The following is a 19,227-nucleotide window of genomic DNA, read 5'->3' on the forward strand; positions in this document are numbered from 1 at the left end:
TTTTGTGCTAAAAGTGGGCACGAAACTAGGCAAATGGGACGCGTGGATCACATCGACTGCTCTGCACTTAGCTTCCCAAACACCCTCCCCTACTGTTGGCTTTCTTTCCTAACCTCCTCCTCTTCACCCAGTCCTTGAAAGGATAATCTGGAGAAGCGCTAACGCAAGACAGGAAAAATAGTAAGAGGCCCACAGACCATTGTATCCCAGGAGAGTACACCTTTCTCTTTAAATGTGAGATTAGCAACTTCCCTAGTAGTCCAGTGGTTAAGATGCTGTGCTTCCACTGCAGGTTATTATTGGGTTCAATCCCTGCTCGGGGTGTTAAGATCTCAGAGTTGAAGGTTAGTCATTTCTTACACAGAAAGAGCATTAATCGTTACAATATAAAGGAAAATGTATGTCAAGGTAATAAATTACTTATTAAAGAAAATGTGTTTTGGAGCATCCCCAGCAGCCCAGTGGATAAGACCCCACCTTCCAATGCAGCATTGCGGTTCCTTCCCTAGCCAGGCAGCTAAGATCCCACATGTTTTGGGGGTGTGAACAAAATGAAAAGAAAATGTTCTTAAGTATCTGTGAGTGGGGACAAATTCTAAGTAGAGGATATTGATATTGCTTTTCATGATAAAAGTATCAGTAGGTCAAATCTCACGGTTCCCTGCTGGAACCTCTGGTTCTGAATATGACTTTGGTCACGAAGAACTAGGAGAATATTCTCTAGGGAGTTGGCACTAAGGTGTACCTGCTATTGCAGACTACAGTGGAAATTAGGCGGGAATTTCTATCTATCAGACATTGAATCCTAACTATAAACAGGGGGTATTTGCCTCAAGATGCTTTTTGAGAAGTTCTATGACATTTCAGACAATGAGGTATGAACATTTCACCTTTGTAAAATGACAGATGGAGAAATTCTTGAAAATCCCTCTCAGGTGCTTTGCCTCCATTTCTCTACTCATAATCTAAATGGAGGCACAGTTCAGTGGTCTCAAGAATAGGAAATAACTCATTTTTGGTGGAAACACGTCATGGATACAAACTATACAAGCAGACATATGAAATTCCCTTCCTTTGTCAGACCTCAGTATTTACTACTGGTTCCTTGTGAGTCCCTGTCTCCAGGGACCAAAGGGACTAGAACCTTCCTCAAGCATTTCAAGAGTCCCTTTGGAGAGGATCGGTACAAACCTTTAATTGTTCTTTTATCATTAGCAACTGAGCCATAAAGATTTCCACAAATAATCTCAGTTCTCTAAGCCTGTCTCACATCGCAGATACAGGTGAAGAGATAATTGCAGTTCTGAGGGGTCATGAGGTCACAGAATTACAAACCGATATCTAGGGGTCTAGCTGCGTCCCTCCCCGTCACAGGAGCAGCTTGACGTGACCAGCACTCTGAACCCAATATCCGGGCTATGTGAAGATATCAAGTTAGTATTTTCTGTTTCAGCTTGTGGGCAAGAATCTGCAAGAAACAGGTGCTTTCGGGAGTCTGGGTTGGTGACAATTCAGGAAAAACGAAGTGTTCTGACTCAAAGTAATGCAGTGCCAAAGCAACACTGGAAGGAGGAAAAATTCAAAAAATGTAATGGAGCTATGAAAGAGAGATTGGGTGCTACCAGATGTCAGTTCGCAATGCCTCCTAACATATCTTAGTGTAATTCTTTTTGAAAAATATTTATTTATTTGGCTGTACTGGATCTTCGGAGAAGACAATGGCACCCCACTCCAATACTCTTGCCTGGAAAATCCCATGGGCGGAGGAGCCTGGTAGGCTGCAGTGCGTGGGGTCGCTAAGACTGGGACACGACTGAGCGACTTCACTTTCACTTTTCACTTTCAAGCATTGGAGAAGGAAATGGCAACCCACTCCAGTGTCCTTGCCTGGAGAATCCCCGAGACGGGGGAGCCTAGTGGGCTGCCTTCTATGGGGTCGCACAGATTCGCACACGACTGAAGTGACTTAGCAGCAACAGCAACTGGATCTTACTTGTGCTATATGGGATTTAGTTCCCTGATCAGGGATCAAACCTAGGCACCTCCCCCAAGTCCTGACCCCCCCACCCCCCACCGCCGCCCTCGCCGAAGCTAGCATTGAGAGCCAGGTGTCTCAGTCACTGGACCACCAAGGAAATCACAGTGTAATTTTTGTGACAGTGATTGTTATTTTAGAATCCAAGCGATATGAAACCTAATGTTTAGTGTAACTAATGACTGGAATTGCAGAGATATATGGGAAATCATGGAGTACCTTACAGAAACCATACATTTTGGGAGTTACTATATGTGTGCCAACAGTACCTCCATGAGTAATACATCTATAGGAATGATATTTATTAGAAACAGTGTATACAGTTGACAATTGTGTGCTTAGTCCATCAGTCGTGTCTGACTCTTTGCAACGCCATTGACTGTAGCCAGCCAGGCTCATCTATCCATGGAAGTCTCCAGGCACAAATAGTGGAGTGGGTAGCCATATCCTTCTCCAGGGGATCTTTCCGATCAAGGTATCGATCCCTGGTTTCCTGCATTGTAGGCAGGTTCTCTACCATCTGAACTACCAGGAAGCAATAGAAATAACTTCTCTAACTCTAGAATTTATAAAGTGCTTAACAGAGACATTGTTTCCTATTGAAAACATCAATAGTTGGATGATTTGGGTCAGACCATTTTCCAAAAGTAACTTCAGAAATGGGTTTCAGATGGTGGCTATCAGGCATAAAAGCATAGTGTGTCCTATTCTCTGACTTGAGAATATTCTCAAAATTTATAGTTGTATAACTTCATTTTACAAAATCAAAATCACTTTCTTAAAATGTCATTTTCTTTAAATGTGATATATTAATGTTTCAGATATCTTGACTTCCACTCAATACTTTTAATGTCACATTAATTAACAGATCAGTTTATAATTTGGAATTCAGTTCAGTTCAGGAGCTCAGTCATGTCTGATTTTTTGTGAACCCATGAATCGCAGCACGCCAGGCCTCCCTGTCCATCACCAACTCCCCGAGTTCACTTAAACTTATGTCCATCGAGTCAGTGATGCCATCGAGCCATCTCATCATCTGTTGTCCCCTTCTCCTCCTTCCCCCAATCCCTTCCAGCATCAGAGTATTTTCCAGTGTGTCAGCTCTTGGCATCAGGTGGCCAAAGTATTGGAGTTTCAGGTTCAAAATTCTGCACTCAATGTGCCAGCACATTTGGAAAATTCAGCCCAGGCTTCAGGACTGGAAAATATCAGTTTTGATTCAAATCTCAAAGAAAGGCAAAACCAAAGAATGGTCAAACTGAAGCACAGTTGTTCCACTCATCTCACATGCCAGTAAAGTAGTGCCCGGAATTCTCCAAGCCAGGCTTCAATAGTATGTGAACCAAGAACTTCCAGATGTTCAAGCTGGATTTAGAAAAGGCAAAGGAAACAAAGATCACATTGCCAACATCCCTTGGATCATAGAAAAAGTGAGTTCCAGAAAAACCTCTACTTCTGCTTCATTGACTATGTTAAAGCATTTGTGTGGATCACAAGAAATTGTGGAAAATTCTTAAAGAGATGGGAAAGCCAGAACACCTTAGCAGTCACTTGAAAAATCAGTATGCAGGTCAAGAAGCAACAGTTAGAGCTGGACATGGAACAGACTGGTTCCACATTTCAAAAGGAGTACATCAAGGCTATATGTTCTCACATTGCTTATTTAACTTAAATGCAGAGTATTTAGTATTTAAGCTAAATGCGCGGCTGGATGAGGCACAAACTGGAACCAAGATTGCTGGGAGAAATATCAATAACCTTAGATATGCAGATGACACCACCCTTAGGGCAGAGTGAAAAGAAACTAAAGAACCTCTTGATGAAAGTGATAGAGGAGATTTAAAAAGTTGGCTTCAAACTATGTGGGCACCTTCAGTATCCTCTGCTGGACCTTCAGCATGCTTCTCAGTATTTTGGTTCCATTTTAAATGACTGCCAAGTGGAACAACACAATCAACATAGAGAATATAGATCATGGCTACTGTTATTTGTGGCGTGCTGCCCCAAGGCCAGAGATGTGAAGCCTTGCACCAAGAACACAGAAGCGGAGCTCAGAATCAAGGACACTTTCAAAGCTGACTAAGCCTCTCTGTAACCTTTTTAAAAGCCCACTGATAGTCATTACCAGGCTTCCCAACTCCCAGTAGGGCAAAGATGCCCACTCCAGTAAGCACCCTATAGTGCCCCAACCAATCACCTAACATCAACCATCCAGCAGCAATTTTGCTTTGAGGCTATAAAAATTGCCTATTAGCCCATGGAAACTGTCGGCATCCCCTGGTCTGTGCAGATGTGGGCCCATTGCACTCACAGTGTCTGCTTTATCTCTGCCCTTTGTTTTTAATAAACCCACTCCTTTCTGAAATGCCCTGTGTCTGGAAATTCTTTTCCAACCCGAACTCAGACTGCCTCAACACTTATGGCTGATTGACAGTATTGCACAGCAGAAAGGAACACAGCACTGTAACAATGTAGAAGGGTGGGATGGGGAGGGACGTGGCAGGGAGGCTCAGAAGGGAGGGGACACGGGTGTACCTATGGCTGATTCTTGTTCATGTTTGACAGAAAACAACAAAATTCTGTAAAGCAATTATCCTTCAATGGAAAAATTTTAAAAAGATTAAAAAACTCAAAAACTAAAAATACATACATTCCAAAAGAAAAAAAAAAACTTCCATTTTTACAAAAAAATTGTGAAACAATTGTCCAGTAGATACAAATCTGCCAGCAAGTGCAGGGGATATGGGGTTGAACCCTGTCCCAGGAATATTCCACATGCTGCAGGGCAACTTAGCCTGTGCACCACAACTACTGAGCCTGTGTTCTGCAACTACTAACACCTAGAGCCGTGCTTCACAGAAGAAGCCACTACAATGAGAACCCCATGCACCACACCTAGAGGAAGCCTGCACACAGCAACAGGCAAAAATTTTTTAAACGTTTAAAATATCAGGGACAAAAATAACTCTATCAAAAATTGGACCAAGACCTCATATCTCCAAAGAAGACATTTCGATGGGCAAGAGGCAAATGAAAGACACTCAGTGTTAGTAATTATTAAGAAAAGGAAAACAAAACTACAATGAGGTATCACCTCATTCTAGTCAGAATAACCATTATCAAAATGCCCACTAAGGATATAATAAAGGCTGAAGAGGCTATGGAGATCAGGGAACCTCCTACATGACGGAAGGAAATGGAAGCTGGTGCAGCCGCTAGGGAGGACAGTGTGGCAGTTCCTTAACAAACACAACCTCCTGACATGTAAGGAAATAAATTCCATGAAAAGTCGACAAAACAGATTAGTTGACAACTCTGTAAATTCGTGGTAAATCTGATATTTACCATGCTGATATTCTCACTTTGGATCTATCATTCCCAAATTCTTTAAATAAATATGCACTAAAACTCCTACACTTGCACATTCTATATTAGTTTTCTCACTGTCAATGTATGTACCTTCAGATATTTATATATTGCATTCAATGTATGTCAAAGGCGTGAGAAAACAGTTCCTTTAAGCCTAGATGAGAGACATGTGCTGAGAATTTTACATATGGTAAAATTTTATAAATCTTAGTTCAGAATTTTGCAATCATGTTTTTTAATTGTCCTTCCTGTGACTTTGTTAAATTTATATTTGCTAAAATGATCCCATGGAAAGTCTTAGTTCAACAGAAGAAGAAAGGAAAATTGAAGCTGGTGAGTTTATGAGAGAATTCACAGCAAGCCTTGAGGGACCCTGTGGGAGGTGAAGGCTAGAACCAGGCCCAGACAGTGTCAGTAAGTGGGACTCAGGCTTATGAGTGACCCTGGGTGAAGTGCTCTGGGCTCCGCAGACTGAGGGTCAATCGGTCTCTGCAGACCAAGACGAGCAGGATTCTGGTGAGCTCTGTAAGGGTGTCATTGAAGGGGGACCTGTGAAGTAGAACCTGGGGCTGAGCAAGACTGCTGATCACAGTCTTAACACTTCATTCATTACAATCAATTGAAACACTAGAAACCATTCACTTTTATTAATAGCCATGTATTAATTTCACACAGGGTTGAACATAAACATTTTACAATCCACAGTATGATCTATGATTAAATCAGATTAAAAGCACAGAGAAAGATACTCATTTTTCTGATAAAAGGATGTGAGGATCATTATGTTTATGACTTACAAAACAAAGCCTAGGAAACACTTAGTAAACAAGAAATACACTAATTACATGCCTTTTCTGGAAAGGTTTCTAATACATTTCTAGGTTATCACAGAAGCTGTCTATAGTTCAACATTGTCAAGTAATATACTTCACTTATGCTGATATTATAAAGATAAATCAATATTGTAGTGAACTGTGATTGTGTTCTTACAATTCAAGTGATGTAAGTATTGAAACTTTAGAACAGACCTTTGGAGAAGTTCCCTGGTGGTCCAGTGGCTAAGACTCCGCATTCCCAATGCACGGGGTCTGGGTTCAATCCCTGGTCAGGGAACTAGGTCCCACATGCTGCAACTAAGATCTGAGGCAGCCAAATAAATAAATATTAAACCAAAAACAATAGAACCAACTTCTTTCTTACTTTAATACATGGAAAGATTTCATGATCACTTATATTATGGCAACCTCCCAGGATATTTCATATGAATAACAAACACCTGCATTTAGATGTTCATTGTACATTTTACATTCCGGTTCCATTCTGTAATGGAGAATAGATAGAAATGGTCACAACACAATATAGAAGGGCTTCTCTTATCTCTAAAGTACAAACCATAAAAAAAAAATCTATATTTGCATACACACTAAAAATGAAGCACAATATGGATTTCATAGTTGAATTACACTCATTCTCAAATAATCTCAAATCATGTCATTATAAACAGGATACATTGCTAATAAGTGTAAGTTTCTAACCACCAACGCTTCATCTTGTGACCATACTAACATGTTCACTTTCTATGTGTTTTAATTATGCATTACTCTCCATAATAATTCTCCTTCAGAGGAACTTCAGAAAACAGGATTGATGAAATCCTTACTAATTTTCAGTCTCTGATATGTATTTAGATTTATGTTTTGATGAAATACCTTTGTACATATTTGTTACATTATTTCCATATGTTTCTTGTATAAGCTCTCATGCTTTCTGATGTATGTTTAAGACAAACCTCTTCCATCACTTGTTTCATTACTAGGGCTTGTCTCCAGTGTGTGCTCTCAGGTGTTGAGTGAGATCACTGCTCTGACTAAAGGCTGTGCCACATTGCTTACATTTGTAAGGTTTCTCTCCAGTATGAATTTGCTGATATTTAGAAAAATTTGAGCTCTGGCTAAGGCTTTGCCACCCTCTTTGCATTTGCATGGTTTCTTCCCAGTATGAATCCTCTGATGTTGGGAAAGACCTGAGCTATTGGTAACGGCTTTGCCACATTCTGTACATTTCTAAGGTTTCTTCCAAGTATGAGTTCGCTGATGTTCAATAAGATTTGAGCAACGGATAAAGGCTTTGCCACATTCCACACATTTGTAAGGTATATCTCCACTATGAATTCACTGATGTTGAGAAAAACTTGACATCTGCTGGATGGCTTTGAAGCAATCCTTACATTTAGAAGTTTTCTCTCCAGTATAAATTCGCTGATGTTAAGTAAGATTTGAGTTCTGATAAAAGGCTTTGCCACACTTTGCACATTTATAAGGTTTCTCCCCAGTATGAATTTGCTGATGTCGATTAAGATTTGAGCAATAGATAAACACTTTGCCACACTCCTTACATTTATAAGTTTATAAGATTTCTGGCCAGTATGGATTCACTGATGGTGCCTAAGATGTGAACTGTTACTAAAGGCTTTGCCAAATTGTACAATTGAAATGTTTCCGATCTGCATGAATCATCCAATTGCTACTTAGATCGGATGAGTGAGTAAAGACTTTTATACATTCCTTACACTTGTTTTCTTTTTGTGGATTCGGAATAGTCTGCTGTTCAATAAGTTCTGAAGACTGATTAGAAACTTTACCATATTCACTACAATTATAAGTCTTCTCTCCAATATGAGTATCTTTATAGAAAGACCTGATATTTGATAAATGGAACATCATAGTTACTCAGAAATGTGCACAGTTTTATTAGGACTCTCAAGAAATGAAACAGCAACCAGTTCATGCAGGTTGTCACAAGCCAAGAAGAGCATTTTAGTTCTCACTGTGAAAGAGAAAGGTAAGCACCAGACAAGATTTCGTCATGGTTTAACAGGAAGAAGGCAGCAGGTGATAGCCATCTATGACAGAAACAGAAATAAATCCAGACTTCTCCAAAATCGTTTCCAATGAAGCAGATCTTCAGAAAACACATGACGAAGAATGACTTCTTCACTGATGCTTGGACCTCTCACCTGAGTCATTGGCTCCATCCATTCACACGTACCTGGGTACATGGCCATTGTCTCCATTCTGCTTATATTCCTGATATCCTTCATTTGCTCCAGAAAAGTGACCAGGTCCACCTTATAAACCATAAGACCTGTTCATCAGAGAATAGAATATTTGTTTTGCTAGAGATTCAACACTTTCCAATCTAATATGTATCCAGGTGAGAAGACAATGCATGGTGGAATGTTAAGACAACCTAGAAAAATATTTCCTCAAATACTTTATTGAAAGGTCCTATACAAAACTAACTAATACATAAAAACCAGATCCTGACATTCTGGTCACATACTACAACACAAAAGTAAGTAATGTAAATTTGATTTGAAGAGGAGGGTGACAGTATTTTATACCATAGAACTTACAGAATTAGCACTAACCTAGAAGCAGGTAGATTACATCAAGGAAGAAAAAAATTTAAATTATCATGAAGTCTTCTTTCTAAATTTACAATTTCCCATTTTCCCATAGAAAGCAGGGATCTGAAACGCTATTAAAAGAAGCAGAAGTTTCCAAGAGACATTCTAGAAATGCAGGAACCAAAACCCTGAGAGTAGATAGATCCCAAAAGGAAGTTATCCTCAACCAAAGTGGCCAAGTTCCTATAGTTGTCTAACATCATGGTAGAGAGCACCCCTGAGTTGGGTCTTGGTCTTTGGCTGGCGTTGTTCTGTGCACAAGTCACACAGGTAGCACTGGTCTGCACACACAGGGCTGGGAGCTTAGGAACGAAATAGCAGTGGCCCAGTAAGCTCTCCAGCACAGTTTTTCCTAAACGAGTTTTCTCATGATGTTTTAACAGCTGGATTTCTGTATTGCTGGAGACAGAGTCTTTGATCTGGGAGCTCCAGCAGCCCTCCTTTTATTCTTCCCTCATTTAGGGCCCATTGATCTTCTTCCTTGGTAAACCTTGGGGATGGAGGTAATTCTGGTGCGAAGAGGACCTTAAAGATTGCCTCGGGGCCCACTGTGGGGCTCGGGTGGGTCACCACCTCCTTGGCTGCCAGGCCGCCATCCAATTCCCATTGCTGACTGGATCAATTCCTTGCTGATGGCCCTTACAATGGATGACTGCCACTTGGGAAGGCTTCCAGACTGCTTCTAACAGCTGAAGATTTCTTTTTTTTTTTAAATCTCCTTTCCTCCCGCTGTCAATAGTCCCCTTTCTTTATAAATGGCTCCATGTACATGTAAAGTAGCAAAGGCATACCTTGCCTCAGTATAGAATTTGACTCCTTTCCCTTCGGCGTGCCATAGTGCCTGGGAGAGTGCCCATAGCTCAGCCCGCAGTGGTGACCACCCTTGTGGAAAGGCCTCAGCCTTCACTATCTCATCAGTTGTTGTTATGCCAGAGCCTGCTTTGTACTGCCCGTCTTGGATGAACTGCTTCTGTCAGTGAACAGTTCCAGTTCTGGGTTCTAGAAGGGAATGTCCATCAGGTGCAGCCTGCAGTAAATCTCATCTATGAACTCCTCACAGTTATGAGAGGGGTTCCTGCTTCTGTAGGTAAAAAGTGGTAGGTTACAGGTCCGAGTTGGACCTGTAAGTTTTTGCAACGCAGTTCTTCATAGTGAATCGTCCTGGAGTTGGCCAGCCACTTGTGTGCCCTGTTCATCAGGGCAGTAACAGCATGGGGAACCTTTACATTTACACTTTTTCCTAGTGTAAGCTTATCTGCTTCTCTGGCCAGAATCACAGTGGCAGATAATGCTCGGAGGCATGGTGGCCGTCCCATGACCACTGGATCCAGTGGTTTGTACAGGAATGTGACTGGGCACTGACATGGCCCAACTGTTTGTGTGAGGACCCCCAGTGCAGTGTGATTTTTTCATGTACAGAGAGGGTAAAGTCCCTTGTCTCATCTGGCAGCCCTAATGCTGGAGCGCTGGTCAAGAGTCTCATTCACATTCATTTTTCCTCCACCTGGCCACTCTCTTGAGGGAGATTTAAGATTCCTCTTAATATTGGCAGGTCGGTACAAACTCCCAAACTGGACCAGCCTCACAGGGAGGGATCAGATCCCCAAGAGGCTGGCACATCCTTCCAGCCTCATGAGGTCATCACAGACCCCAGGTTTTGGGCCCCCTCAGTCTCCGAAGGCCGTGGACTGTGAAGCTCACTTTCACTGCATTCAATCAGCAATCATGCATACACAATCACTCAGAGGTTGTCACAATACCCCCCTCTCCTGAGTCCCCAGGTCTCCCTATCTGATGCTCCCTTCCTGGGAGCTCCAAGGAGGTGATCAGTCTCCTCTTCTACACATTGGATTAAGACCTCCTGACTTGGGACTGGCCCCAGGCCTTTACCTGATCCTGTGGCTATTCCTGGTGAGTTGGTCTGTCCCTTCAATGAGTCTGGTCAGGGCTCAGCCATCCAGAGAGTTAGAGCACCGTTCCAAAAGAGCACAGAGAATACCATCAGGTATCACGCCTCCTTGTTTGTCTCAGGGTCCTCTGCTCTGACCTGGCTGAGCCACCAGTCCGGCGGCTCAAGGGGCCAATGTAGTTGGAATCTCGCTGGGGTCTCCAGAAATGTTGCAGAAACCAGTACTTGAGAAACTAAGCACCACACTCAGAGAGCTGGAGAACTCAGGTTCATTACACCAGTGGGCCCAGAGGAGTTAACACTCCAAGCTCTGAGCCCTGAACAAAGGGGTTACAGAGTTTTCATACATGGACAGGCATGATTTGCAGGTTTGCAGGGGCTAGGGCGATTCCAAAGGGCAGGACAAGGGTGAGTGAGATAAGCTCCAGTTCCAAGTATTGTGAGTCCCCACTTTTTGAGACCTATGTGATATAGACTTTGCAAGGAGCAAGCTGAGTTACAGAGGCAGAAGGAGCAGGAGATCATGTAAAATTTTGATTTGTTTCTCTTGACCTTCACAGCTTTCTTTGGAAATAAAGCAGGGACAGCAGTGAACATTGGGTTAAAAATGTGTGTGCCTAGACGCTCAGTGATGTCTGAGTCTTTCCGACCCTTTGGACTCTAGCCCACCAGCTCCTCTCTCCATGGGATTTTGCAGGCAAGAATACTGGAGTGGAGTGTCATTTCCTCCTCCAGGGGATATTCCTGACCCAGGGATGACGCCCAGGTCTGTTAGGCCTCCTGCATTGTCACTTAGACTCTTTAGTCCTACTGCCACCTTGGAAGTCCAAAAGTGCACAAGGGAATGGAGAAATGTCTGTGAAAATGATTCCTTAAATGCATACCTGATGACCAACAAAGGAAATAATGATCTGTGTTAAGTACTAAGTGACATAACAAAGGCTAAAAAAAAAAAAAAGATACACGTGGCCTGAACGTTGAGAGTTAGGTTTTATTTTGTGGAAATGTGAGCCCAGGAGACACAGTGTCAGGTGACTGCAAGACAGCTGAGGAGGCAAGACAGGAGCCACACTATATACAATTTTGCAGCAAGGGGCAGGTAATCTGAATATTAAAAGTGACAATTAATGCAAGGGAAAAACATCTCTCACATGAAGAGATTTAGTGATCGTCTATGTATGGGGCTTCCCTCATAGCTCACTTGGTAAATCACCTGCCTGCAATGCAGGAGACCCGGGTTCAATTCCTGGGTCAGGAAGATCCCCTGGAGAAGGAAATGTCAACCCACTCCAGTATTCTTGCCTGGAGAATCCCACGGACAGAGGAGCCTAGTGGGCTGCAGTCCACGGGGTCGCAAACAGTCGGACACGACTGAGCTCACTTTCACTTTCACTATGTATGGGAAAATGGAAGCATCTGGGCTTATTGAAATCATTTCTTTCATATGCATCTAGCTATCTGGGGACAATCCTTCTTCCTTGATTGTTCACATCCTAATTCCAAGGGGACGACAGAAGACCAGAGGTTTAAATGGCATCGCCATCTCAATGGAGATGATTTTGAGCAAACTCCAGATGGTGAAGGAATGGGAAACCTGGCGTGTTACAGTCCATGGGTCTCAAAAGTTGGACAAGAGTGAGTGAGTGAACAACAATAAACATAGAGACACAAGCCCATCATACCCTGACTGCTGAATGGATGAGGGAGCTCACTGATCACTAAGTCACACCCTCTATGAATCAGTATATTCAAGAAACAAAGTCTGAACAAAAATGGCGGATGGCAGCCTCTCACACCACCACCCACCCCCCCATCCCCATGCCCCAACCAGCCCCAGCTCCTCAGCAGTTACCAAGTAGGAAACAGCTGGTGGCTTCTGAATAGCTGCCTTTGTTTCACCCAGGCTCAGAGATCTGCTTTTAGAAAAGGCTTCTTTAGTGTTAGAGTCAAGATGGCCTGGATGAACAGCAACAACCTCAGATACGCAGATGATTTTACACTACTGGCAGAAAGTGAAGAGGAACGAAAGAGCCTCTTGATGAGGGTGAATGAGGTGAATGAAAAAGCTGGCTGAAAACTCATCATTAAAAAAACTATGATGATGACATCCAGTCCTATCACTTCATAGGAAATAGCGGGAAAAAGTGGAAACAGTGACAGATTTTCTCTTCCTGGGCTTTAACATCACTGTGAACGGTGACGGCAGCCATGAAATCAAAAGATGCTTGCCTCTTGAAGGCTATGACAAACTTAGTGTAGTAAAAAGCAAAGACATCAATTGCTAACAAAAGTCCATCTAGTCTAAACTATGGTCTTTCCAAGTCGTTTGAGATTTGGACCATAGAGAAGGCAGGGCACTGAATAATTGAGGCTTTCAAATTGTGTGCTGGAGAAGACTCTTGAGAGTATTTTATCATTGAGGAACTAGGGTAAATACACTTAACATATTTAATGTTAGTTCATCTAAAAAACTAATTTTGAAGTAAAATTCAGGTTTGCATTTGCCCATTTAAGGGAGGTGTCCTAAGCAGTGAAGAAATAATTTGAGGATGAAATTTATTAAATCATACATGTAGTTTCCAAGGATTGGAAATTATAGGGTAGAAACAAATAATATCTGTCCCCAGTATTCCCAGAAGTTTGGCAGTTTGTTCACGACTCCACCCACACATTAAGATTTAAAAGGGCTTAATATAGTTACTCAGAAATCCACAGAGTTTTTCCTGAAACCTCCTCAGTGGCTCAATTGAGGAGCCATCAGGTCATGCCATTTGTCTCAGGCCAAGACAAGAATTCTTGTCCTCACTGCGAATGTGAAAATTAATCACTGGAGAGAAATACATAAATGATAAAAAGAATCAAGAAGGGGTCAAGAGATGACCCTCTATGACAGGGACAGAAATAAACCAAGGCTAATCCAAAATCATTTCCGTTGAAGTAGATCTTCCCAAACCACATGACAAAGTATTGCATCCTTCATCGCTTTCATCTGAGTCATCTGCTCCGTCCACTGACATGTACCTGGGTGTATTGCTGTTTTCTCCATTTGATTTACAGTCCAAGCATCCTTCACTTCATCCTGAAAGATGACCAGATCCAGCTGAGAGAACACAAGACATGTTCATCAGAAAAAGGAATATGTGTTTTGGTGGTGATTCATCTGTTTCCGATCCAGTATGTGTTAAGGTAAGGAGAGAAGTCAAGGTAGAAGGTTAAAATAGCCACCGCCCCCCCCCCCCCCAAAGAAAAAAAGGATTTCCCCAAAGACTTTATTGAAAGCACCTTTAAAATACAAATGCATAAAATCCAGATTCTGAAATTGTACTCAAGCTCTACTGAGGTTAAAGCAGGTAGAGGAAATCTGATTTTAAGAGGAGGTTGGCGCTATTTGACGCCAGAGAATTTATAGAATCACCACTAGTCCAGAATGAAGGGTATGCAGGTCATGAAGCAACAGTTAGAACCAACACGGAACAATGGACTGGTTTCAAATAGGGAAGGAGGACCTCAGAGCTGTATATTGTCACACTGTTATTTAACTTCTATGCAGAGTACTTTATCCAGCCAAAGCCATGCTGGATGAAGTAGAACCTGGAATTAGGATTGCCAGGAGAAATATCAATGATCTCAGATAGGCACATGATACCACTCTAGTGGCAGAAAGCAGAAAGGAGCTAAAGAGGCTCTTAATGGGGATGAAACGGAGAGTGAAAGAAGCTGGCAGAAAACTCAACATTCAGAAAACTAAGATCATGGCATGTAGTCCCATCACTTAGTTCAAATAGATGCCAACACAGAAATAGTGACAGAGGGCTCCAAAATCACTGCGGATGGTGATTTCAGCCCTGAAATTCAAAGACAGTTGCTCCTTGGAAGAAAAGCTATGACCAATCTAGACAGCATATTCAAAAGCAGGACATCACTTTGCACATAAACGTCAAAATGGTCAAAGCTATGGTTTTTCTAGTAGTCACATACGGATGTAATATTTGGACGATAAAGAAGGCTGAGCGCCAAAGAACTGATAGCTCAAATTGTGGTGTGGGAGAAGGCTCTTAAGAGTCTTTTGGACTCAAGAAGCTGAAACAAGTCAACCATAAGGAAATCAATACTGAATATTCATAGGAAGGACTGACGCTGAGGCTGAAGCCGCAATACTTTGGTCTCTTTGTGTGCTGAACCAACTCATTGGCAAGATTCTGATGCTCAGAAAGATTGAAAGCAAAAGGAGAAGGGAGTGACAGAGGGTGAGATGGTTGAACAGCTTTGTTGACTCAGTGGAGATGAATTTGAGGAAACTCCAGGCGTTGACGAAGGATAGGGAAGCCTGGCTTGCTGCATTCCATGGGATCCAAGAGTTCCATACAACTTAGCCACTGAATAACAGACAACAAGAATGAAGGCAGAAGCAGTGGTACATAGTACACAATGGAATATTACTCAGCCATAAAGGGGAACGTATTTGAGTCAGTTCTAACGAGGTGGATGAACCTCAAGCCTACTACACAGAGTGAAGTAAGAAAGAAAGAGAAATAGAAATATCATATACTAACACATATATACGGAATTTAGAAAAACAGTACTGAAGAATTTACTTGCAGGACAGCATTGGAGAAACGGACATAGATAAGAGACTTATGGAAATGGGGAGAGGGGAGGAGAGGGTGAGACGTATGGAGAGAGTAACATGGAAACTTACATTACCACACGTAAAAGTAGATATCCAAAGGGAATTTGCTGTGCGTGTCAGGAAACTCAAACAGCACAGGGAGTGGGATGGGGAGGGAGATGAGAGGGATATTCAAAAGGGAGGGGATACATGTATACCTATGGCTGTTTCATGTTGAGGTTTGACAGAAAACAACAAAATTCTGTAAAGCAATTATCCTTCAATTAAAAAGTAACAAACAAACAAAAAGAATGAAGGCAACAGATTACATCAAGGAAGCAGTAGTTTAGAATAATAATGACTCGTGAAAATTGTCTTTCAAATATCACAAATACCCATTTCCCCCTAGAAAGCAAGGACCTGAAATTATTGGAAGAAGAAAAAGATTTCAGGAGACCGTCTAGAACAAAAGAAGCAAAACCCTGATGGTAGATAAGCGATTCTGGAAGGAAGTCATCCTTACCCAAGCAGGCCAGGTTCCTATATTTCTCTACCATCACGTCCCTGTACAATTCCTGCTGACCGAGGTCCAGCATTCCCACTCCTCTTGAGCAAAATCTATGGCCATATCCCAGAATGTCAGCTGTCCCTGAAATACGAAGGAAAGATGCCGTGTGGCCATGGGAAGACTTCCTCATGTGACCCAAGATGAAAACAGCAAGTTCAGAGACCTGGTTGTGATTAGTGGTGTGGCTGATGGTACAGAATAATAACATTTTTACACAGTAATATTTTCCACCACATTCCGACCCCAAGAAAAGAGGATGGGATATGATCCACAAAGCATTATACAAACTATTGTGATCTGGAAGAGAAATTATAAAATGATCGGATCAACATTGGCATATTAATTTTTGAGTGTTATAAGCCTGTGAAACAGGATAAATTGTCTATCAAGAAAACAGGAGACATTAAAAAAAAGCATACTCTGATTCAAGAGTTTTGGAGTGGGGCCAATGCTCCACATTTTTTTTTTTTTTTTCACTGACAACTCATTTTATTCCAATGAAAAACAAGTGAGATCTCCCCAGGCCCCTCAAAGACACAGTAGCATAGTTTGGAAAAGGCAAACATGGTGTGTGTTGAAAGCCCATTTCTCACTGTCAGCCTGTTCTCAAAACCAGAGCATGTGTTGCTGTACACACCTTTCAACAAGCAACCCTTTCTCTTAGCTGGGAGTGGAGAATTCTGTTCTTGAAATACTTCCACAGTTACTCCTTCTCACTCTGAAGCTTCCAGGCTGGAAAAACAATTTCATCTATGCCAAAAATAGACTAATAAGAAACAATAAATATTAATATATACCTGTGTCAGTTGTACAATCTCAATGCCTCAATAAATACCAGCATTTCTGTACTGCTAATTTGTTTAATAAATTAGCTAGCCTGACATTCCACATGGTGTAAATCATCAATGCTGTTAGCACTGGAATGGAAACACTTCAAGTGATAATGGTTGGGTTTTCATCCTGCATATGTATTTTAGCCAGATAACCCCATCTCAACTTAGATGTTTAGAGCACCAATTCTCAGACCTTGGAAAGGGATTTTGCTCTCATGCTATCACACCTTCTTCCAGCCATCTCCTCCAAGATAGTAAGACGTTGACCTGTTAAAGCAGAGAAATTGCAGCCCCGAGTCAAGCTAAGAGGACAGGATAGACTCCAGACTAAAGATTCAGTTCCTATTTCAGATCTAAAGCAACTAATGGGAAAGTAGTAAAATTTGCTTTTTGATTTTCTCAGTAATACCATTCAGTCCCTCGCTTTTGATTCTATCCTTTTAGGTAAATAAAAATCTTCAGTCAAAATCTTCATCTTCCAATGCCCATTAATCAGCTACCAGCTATAGAGTTCTTGTAAGAATTGATTTAGTCTTGTGCGTATTTTCCAAATTAAATTTTTATGAAAGATTCCAGTAACAGATCCTACATAATTGAAATTCTTAAGTCCCCTGGAGTTTTTCCTTTGAATGAAGTAAGAGATTTAGTTTAATTAAAATCTTTATCCACGGCTCCTTTAGTATGAGCTTGCCATTTACTAGCATGGATTTTTAAAGAGTAGAATTTTAAATCGGGTACAGACTAACTGAAAGTTTTTATGTTAGTTACAATTCTTTATTCTGACTCCTGTCATGGAAGAAGTACGGGAATCAGTATAACAGTTCTGTATTTTTTCCGTAAGGTCACTTGAACTAGAGTTCTAGAAGCCGTCTGCTGTGGGAGTTGCTTACTCTTTGGTGCAGCTGTCCACCCACTTGGTAGAGGAGCAGAGGGTTGTGGGAGGCCCTGTGCAAGACCTCGGTCTGCACACATTGCCTGCAGACCTCTTGACCTCCTCAAGCTTGACAACCTGATCCTTGGGTTCTGCACCCTCTGCACCCTGCATTCCTTAACTGGTAGCATTATCAAGATATTTTCAGGTAGACGCTGTCAGGACCCAGGAAAAAAAAGTTTCACAAATGTTTTGAGACCCTTATGCTTCATTTTACAGCTCATCAGTGAATGAAGTTAGAAGAGCCTTGTCCGCATTCTCTTGGTACTAAAATGCTGCTGTAGTAGCTGAGCTGTAGTATCTTATTGAAAACGTGCCACCACCTTGTCCCACTGTCCTCAGATGAGATCTTTAACAGACTTGGAGGCTTCTAGCAGGGGCCTCCTCGTGAGCCCTCAAACCCATTCAGCCGGGAGCTGGTGGAGCCGCAAGTTGGCCTTCAACACCTGGCTTCAAGAGCAGGGCAGGACTCCAGGCGCTTGCGCAGGTGATTGGCAAAATCCACCTGGGTCTGCGAGAGGACCTGGTTGATGATGGTCTTTGGCAGCCATCCCTTGAGGTCAATGCTGAGCAGCCAGGTGAGTTTGGTCCTTGAGGGACTTCCAGCCAAGGGGCGGAGCACCATGCAGGTGGGGCCGTGCTCAGCTCTGATGACACCCTTCTGCTGGGGCATCTCCTCATAGAGTGTGGCCATGCCAGCCAGCACACACATGGAGCCCCGGCACTTGGTACAGCGTACGCTCACAAAGTCTCGGGGCCCCACGAGGTTTCCTGCCGCCTCTGCAGCCAACTCGTGAGTGATGACCATGTCTTTTCCAATCTTCTGCAGGACCTTGATCTCCTTGACATTGGGATTCCACTCACCCATGGCCTCCATGCGCTCCACAAGCTCTTCATAAAGCCTCTCCATGGGCTGGTGCACCACCACCTCCAACCGGAACACCTTGCCCACGTCAGGGATCACTTTACTCAGCACCTCGTCCCCATTGGCCTGCCGGCTCTCCTTCTTCCAGCCCTCCTGGTCTTTGAGGATGCCCAGGGCCCTCTGCATGGCCTCCTCTCCCTGCTAGATATAGGCCAGCTCTTGGTCACTGTAGAGAGGGTCTTCCAGCTGAGAACCTAGGAGAGAGCCGCAACGCCGAACCTGGTTAATCCACGCAGCTGGGGCCGGGCCCCCTAGGGCCCTCCGGTTCAGCTCCTGGCCGATGGCCAGCACAGCCTGCTGCTGCAGCCCCTCCATGCTGCGCACGTGTCTGTAGGAGCTCCCAGCACACAGCTTAAACGTCGCGAGAAGCATCTTTCCGGGCAGTAGGGGCAGGTGTGGAGTCTGGCGGGGATGCTGAGGGCTCCTGCTGTGGCCTCTGGTCCCGGAGGATGGCTGCTCCTGTGCTTCCTCAGCCTGACAGGGTTGTGGCCTCGGGCCCTGCAGCTGCCAATGCTCCACATTTTAAACAAGCTTATTGTAACTAGTAATGTGAAGAAAACTGCTCCTTAAATAGCCATT

General features: G+C 42.8%; 2 pseudogenes across 1 annotated transcript; both read right to left on the reverse strand.

Annotated features, from left to right (window-relative positions):
- Positions 1-6,048: 6,048 nt before the first annotated feature.
- Positions 6,049-8,857, reverse strand: LOC104976942 (zinc finger protein 506-like; annotated as a pseudogene).
- An 8,062-nt stretch (positions 8,858-16,919) lies between these two features.
- Positions 16,920-19,174, reverse strand: LOC782961 (steroidogenic acute regulatory protein, mitochondrial-like; annotated as a pseudogene). Its single transcript, XR_812966.4, has one exon. The product of XR_812966.4 is annotated as a steroidogenic acute regulatory protein, mitochondrial-like (transcript).
- Positions 19,175-19,227: the final 53 nt, after the last annotated feature.

The sequence above is a fragment of the Bos taurus genome, chromosome 18, assembly GCF_002263795.3.
Source record: "Bos taurus isolate L1 Dominette 01449 registration number 42190680 breed Hereford chromosome 18, ARS-UCD2.0, whole genome shotgun sequence".
NCBI classification, from domain to species: Eukaryota; Metazoa; Chordata; class Mammalia; order Artiodactyla; family Bovidae; genus Bos; species Bos taurus.